Source organism: Zea mays, chromosome 8 (genome assembly GCF_902167145.1).
Source record: "Zea mays cultivar B73 chromosome 8, Zm-B73-REFERENCE-NAM-5.0, whole genome shotgun sequence".
Classification (NCBI taxonomy): Eukaryota; Viridiplantae; Streptophyta; class Magnoliopsida; order Poales; family Poaceae; genus Zea; species Zea mays.
Window position 1 is genome coordinate 148,486,775 of NC_050103.1, and position 6,909 is coordinate 148,493,683.

Below are 6,909 nucleotides of genomic sequence, written 5' to 3' on the forward strand. Positions count from 1 at the left end.
GGATCAGTAATTCACGTACACAGCAGTTACATAACATGGACATCATCACACAGTGCTCAAAATAATATTAAAAAGGGAAATAATAGTCGATTACATCATACGTCTGAGACGTCCATATAGTCCTTACAATAAATCAAAGTGCGAAAACGAAACGTAGATAACCGCGGCCTTCACAGGCAGCCGACTGGGGGTTGCCGCTAACCCACGCCTAGAACTCGTCGTAGTCTTGGAACTCCTGGAAGTCTCCTTCCACAGCTTCATCTTCGCCTGAGCAGTGGTTGCAATGCTGACAACCTGGGGATGGGGGGGGTTTGGTGTGTAGAGCAAGGGTGAGTACACATCAACATACTCAGCAAGTATCCTGTTTGGCTGTAGTGGACTAGCTTTATGTGGGGATAAGTTAAGCAGTTGCTTTTAGTTGGTCAGATTATTATTTTACTAATAGAAAGCCAGGTTTTAGCATTAACCCAAGTTATTAGCCCGATGTACTCTTTCCAAACGAAAAGAATACCACTTACCAGTACCATAGTCATAACCAGAACCATCAATCTCATTGCCACCTGTAAACCAAAATGTCTCTGATCAAGTACCACTAATCACTGGAGCTCCCTTGGCCGCTCATAACCGCGAGCACGGCTGATATATCAGTTTTCAAACACTCTGCAGAGGTTGTGCACTTTACCCACAAGCCGTGATTTCCTTTCTGCCCGGAGAGAGCTACTCCCCATTGACCACTACCTAGGTGGCCTAGCAGGGCATCACTACATAGCCTTTACAAAGATTCCCCGGGGCTGTAGCCGCCCGTTAGGTTTCCTAAATGCACCGCACTCCTCCCCAAGGGGGCGAACCCAAGCTTGGCAGAGCGAGCCGCATACACCGAGCCCCATTGACGGCACAACGGCTAAGCGAACTACACCCCGGATCCTCTATAATTATTCAGCTAAGGGCATCCCATTCCACCCTCATGGTTGCACTGTTTTCCCGGGCGGTCATCCATAGAACAGGTCCTTACGGAGAGGCACTCGAGAAACCGCTCGAGCCCCCTTAAAGGCCACAAGTACAACATCATAATAAGAGAAGGGAAAACAGCGTATCATAGATAATCTCATCATGTTCATTGATTAGAGTTTGAGCAATAGTGTTGGGGACCTTCGGCTTCCGAAGGTCCTCAAAAACATGATTTAACAGTGTTTCTGGAGTATAATGTGTGAACAGGTATCTTCGGACTCAGTACCATAGAAGGAGAAGCCCAAAAGATACGAAGGTTGATACAGTGCCGAAGCTGTGAGCAGGAAAGCTTCGGCATGATCGCAGAAAAGGGAACCGACTTAAAGATGAAAAGGCCATCTAGACCTCGATAGATTACTATAGAATTACCATCAAATGTAAAGGGCATGTATGTAATTTTGCATGGGTTGTACCCCGTGTCTATAAATAGGTGAACAGTATCCCCGTACTGTTCACGCTGACTGATATTCACTTTTGCGTCACACTTGTACTTTCATCTTCGTTGGATTGGAGGTACATCTGTAATTCAATGTTGTTTTTATTCATATATGATAATAAGATATAATTATTTACGTAATCCCTTACGCTTCTTGTAATTTATTCTTCGTCAACATGTAATGTTTTTATGAGGGTTCGCCCTTTATAACCTTCGTCCGAAGAATCATTATATCCTAAGGGAAATAATGCTTCGTAGAACGAAGGACTTGATCGATTAACATTTTTTGTGTTGCCTTGTTCTTGAAGCATTTGAGAACAAGTCACCAACATTGGCGCCCACCTCCGGTGAACTCACTTCCACTCTTTTGAGTTTTTTGAACATCTTCGGGAGTCATAAACCTTCGTTATGGCGCCGAAGAAGGCTTCAGCACCTGGGACTGCAACTCTACAACCTCTGGACCACAATCAGGAGACAGTCTCTCTTCGGGAGGCCCGAAGCCAGAAGAGGAAGGCTGTTAGCCCGTCACCACCAGAGGACGAGTTAGATCAAGAAATCAGAGACATGGAGATGCTTCATCAACAAGTGCAGAGGAAGAAAGAAAAGATGGCCAGGCTAGCTGAATTACAGAGACAGATAGACGAAGCCTCTGAAGAAGTTCGTCATCTTGCTCAGGATGAGCAACAACGAAGGCCTCAGCACCAAGACCTTCATCAGGAGGGTTTTCCCAATGAAGATGACTGGTATGACAATTTCCATCATGGGAATTTTGTTTTTGACGATGCTTCTCCTTTGTCCGCTGAGCTGCAGGCTACACCTTGGCCTCCGTCCTACAAGCCTCCTCAGCTTCCCGTATTCGATGGCCACTCAGATCCGAAGCAGTTTTTGATGAGCTACGAGGCAACAGTATCCTCCTATGGTGGCAATGCTGCGGTCATGGCCAAATCTTTTGTTATGGCTGTCAGAAGTGTTGCTCAAACCTGGTATTCCTCCCTTCGACCAGGAACGATCACTTCATGGCAGAAGCTGAAGGACCTCTTGTTAACTAGCTTCCAAGGGTTTCAGACGAAGCCGATTACTGCTCAGGCTCTGTTCCAGTGCACCCAGGATCACGAAGAATACTTGCAGGCATATGTCCGAAGGTTCTTGCGTTTGAGGGCACAGGCACCAACGGTGCCCAATGAAATTGTCATTGAGGCCATGATCAAGGGGCTTCGGCCAGGACCATCAGCTCAGTACTTCGCCAGGAAGCCCCCCCAAACTCTGGAGAAGCTTCTCCAGAAGATGGATGAGTACATTCGGGCTGATAACGATTTTCGCCAAAGAAGGGAGGAAGCTTTCAGGTTTTCTGAAATGACCAGGGGCTTCGGTGGAAGGTTTTACCCGAGGCATGTTAGGTCAATTCATAACTCTACACAAAGTGATGATAAGGGGAGCCAACAGCAAAGACCACAATATTCCTCACAGGCTTCAGGACAACAGCAAGGTCCCTTCCGACCACCGGCTCCAAGAGGCAGAGGTGCCAGGGGCTTCGGAGGGAGATTTGGCGATCAACAGAGAAGAATCTTTTGCTTATTCTGTGGTGAAAACAAGGGCCATACCACCAGGACGTGTCATGTTACCATCCAGAAGCAAAAGGAAATAGCAGAAGCCGCAGCACAACAAGCTCAGCCGAAGCAGGTCATGCATACAGCTTCGTATCATTCGCCCTGGGTAACCACCCTGCAGTTTCTGTTGCTTCGGCAAGTCAACCTCAAGCTTCTTGGCAACAGCCTCCGCCTCCACCTCCGTTACAGCAAGGCCAGCAGCCAGAAGGGAGCCAGTATGCTCCACACCAAAGGGACTTCAGAGAGCAGTCCGAAGCTCGTACAGTCAACAGCACCGTGCCAGAGTCAAAGCACATCTATTGACAAATATCCTACCCTAATAGCAATCTTTTCCATCCAGTTTTGTTTTCTGTAATAAAGGACAATGTTTAGGTTTCATATAAATACTTTCGTTGATTCCCACAGGGAAAATATATTTTTCCACAGGCTTAAATTGTTGCAATTGAAAGATTTGTGATAATTACAGAAGACCTTCGGATTATTGAAAATCATTCGAAACAGCAGAAAGCCGTTCTAAGGAACGCAGAGTAAGTTGCCGAAGTCGTTCCAAAGGGAACGCAGTGTAAGTTTTTTGCTCCAAAGACGTTCCTAAGGGAATGCAGAGCTTACAGCGAAAAGTCAACGCTGATTCCGCCAAAAGTAAAGGCGAAGAAGCTCCAAAGACGTTCCTAAGGGAATGCAGAGCTTACAGCGAAAAGTCAACGCTGATTCCGCTGAAGTAAAAGGCGAAGAAGCTCCTAAGGGAGGCTTATAATGAAAATTTTATATGTTTTGTCACAGGAGCGTGTGTATCTTCGGAGTAAACAACATCTTACTCAGCATAACATCATCGCATCATTTCGCATAACATAAGCATCATGCATCATATTGCATACGTTTCGATCTTCGGAGGAACGCTTCGAAAAAGGAAAAATCTTGTTAAGTAGCTTCACATTTTTCAAGAAGCCTGGATATTGTTCATCAGAACATTGGATATTGTTATCGCAAAGAAAAACTCTTCTTCACGAAGCATGAAAAGAAGGGAAGGTGTTTTTTCGTCAAAGACTCAAAAAGTGGTACGTGTTAAGTTTCATGCATCGTAAAGAATTGAGCAATAAAAAAGGGTATATTACATTCAGGATTACAAAATGTTACGATTCAGAAATTTAATTTACAATAGTGTTCAGTTTTCTTTTAGAACAACTTCTGCAACCTCATTTAGGAGTCGATCGATGACTTCGTCCATAATTGCTTCGGCCATCTTTTTGATTTCATCGTCTCCTTTCGGCTGAGGGCCTGGAGACGCTTCAGCAGGATCTGAAGGACAGGACACGGCTATGCTGCTATTACAAACGGAAAACGAAGCTTAAAACCAAAAATTACAACGCAATACAAACTATTAATTAATACCTAATTGACCTTCGGGCTCTGTGCTCTTTTCAGCAGCCTTAGCCACTTCTCTAGCATCGTGAATGCCCTTTTCACTTCTTTGAATAATCTCTCCTGCTATTTCTCGGCCACCAATATCCCAGATATCAGTAAAGAACTTTCCACCAACCATGCTTGCTTCGGCCGAAGGGTCTTTTGCATCTTCAAAGGATAAAGCAGCTTCGGATTGTGCTAAGATTTTTACGTGTTCACAGCCCTTCTTCTCTAGAATGGTGGCAATTCCTCTGGCCCCAGAGAAAGCACATATATCCCCACGGCTATTTAAAATTTCTTCGAAGGCTTCAGCTTCGTGGTCGATCCATTCAATAGGTCCTTCGGGATTGCCTCTTATAAAGTTTTCTTCACTAGAGAAGGCGCCGACCCTGGCGAAGCTAGCCTTCAACTTCTTAACACATTCTATAGATTTGTTATAGCACCTCTTCTTGGATGAACGAAGTTCTTCAACAGTTGCTTCCAGGTGATCTGCCCATTGGTCGCTGAGCTCTCGCCTTGTTTCTTCAAGTATACGTTCTTCCTTGGCTTTGGCCAGTTGTTTCCGAAGATTTTCTATTTCACGTTTCTGAGCTTCAGCCTGACTCTTGAACGCAGCTTCGTCTTCCTTTATTTTATCCACCAATGAATGTAATATTTTATCTTTTTCGAGGCCTTCGTTCCTCAGTTCAATTACTTCGGAACGAAGGTTGCTCAGGGCTATAGTACACCCTTCGTCTTCAGCATCTTTTTGTGCCCTGAGGGCATTGCTAAGTATCAGGCCCTGCAAAGAAAAGTATGTGTGTTTCAATAAAACGAACAAAAGGTTTTTTCTTTTTGGTATCAACAAAAAATACAAGGATCCCATTTGTCGCACCTTTAAGCTATTATAGGCCAGGCTGTCGGCCAGGTCGTTCTTCGACAGCACCGAGAGCCCGTCTTCTAAAGTGGGGAATCCGAAGCTCCTGCTCATCTCCCGGCAGACAGAAATTTCCTTGTTGTCAGGGAGACAATACAGGAAGTCCTCTTCTCCACTACCATTAAATATTAACGCCCCCTTCGGATACTTCAGTTTTTGGGCGTAGTGCTGGGCCTCTTGCTCTTCTCTTTCTGATAATTTTTTCCCCGAAGCATGACGAACAATGTAATCACAAACTTTGGGGGTAGCTTCGGGGACAATGTCAACCATTTCCTCAACAGAGATTGGCTTTGCTATTTTTTCCTCAGTCTCCAAGGATTTCATCTTTACGGGCTCTGAGGACCCAGCTTCGGCATCAGTCCCTTGCTCTGCAGTTTTGTTGTCAGAAATTTCAATTGTCGTTTCATGAACGACAGCAGCCTTCTTCGGAGGTGTGCTTGAAGATTTAATTGTTTCTAGTACATCTAGCACATTGGCCATTCTCCTTCTTTTTGGAGTCACTGCTGGCACCTTTGGATTTTTTGTTTTCTCAATATTTGCTGCAGGACTCACAATTTCTGGTACTTTTTCTTCAGTTGGTTTTTCTACTTCTGTAATTTTTTCTGTGGATGGCACTTCGGCCATTTCTTTGGTTTCTGGCAGCGAAACCTTCGGTTCTTCTAGTTCCATCTTTTCCGCCGTTTCGGTCATTCCTGCAGCTGCAGACGGCGCGACTGGACTGTTTGGCTTTTTAGCCTCGGTAGCCGAAGAAGATTTTTCGGTAAACTCCGGCACCGAAGCTGGTTCGATATAGCGCGACCAGTGAGTGAGGACTTTTATTTTCTTTCTTTCAGGCTCTGGCTCGCTAGGAGCAGTTGCAGCTTCTTCTTTTGCAGAGGTTGTGTTCTTTCTTTTCTGCCTTCGAACGGGGTAGCAATAGTCAGGGTAAACGAACCCAATTGCATCGAATACCCGATTCAGCCTCTTCTGTTTTCGGCCTCCGAAGGCTGCTGACATCGCAGTATCTTCGGCCTTCGAATAAGCACCAAGCAATTCGTCACTTAAATTTTCAATACTCTTTAACCAGTCATCATCTGGCTCAGTAAATTTATCTCCAAACTTGAAGGTGTACTTCAGTCTTACAAGCCCACCTTCGTCGGCCTCTTTTATGGTTTCTTGAGGCATTTCCCATTTCTCCGCAAGAGGCCATACCCGGAAGGCAATATGCTCTTGTACTAAATCTCTTGTTCCAATAAAAGAGCAGATGACACCGAAGGCCCTCTGGCATTCTTCGGCAGCTTCGTTCATTTCCACCTTTGGCCTCCGAAGGCCGAAGCTTTGCCAAATAGGACGCATGATTATACCTTTGATATCTTCTCGTGCTGATAGGTCATTCTTCACATAAAACCATTCTGTCATCCAATCCCCGGGCCATCTCTTCCGAAAGGTTGGTACAGGACAGCTTGCCCCGGACCGAGAGACGAAATTGTAGCAGCCAAAGTTATTGTGGTACTGTTCTTTGCCCCAAGGCTTTGTTTCATATAATAATTCGTGCATATTAC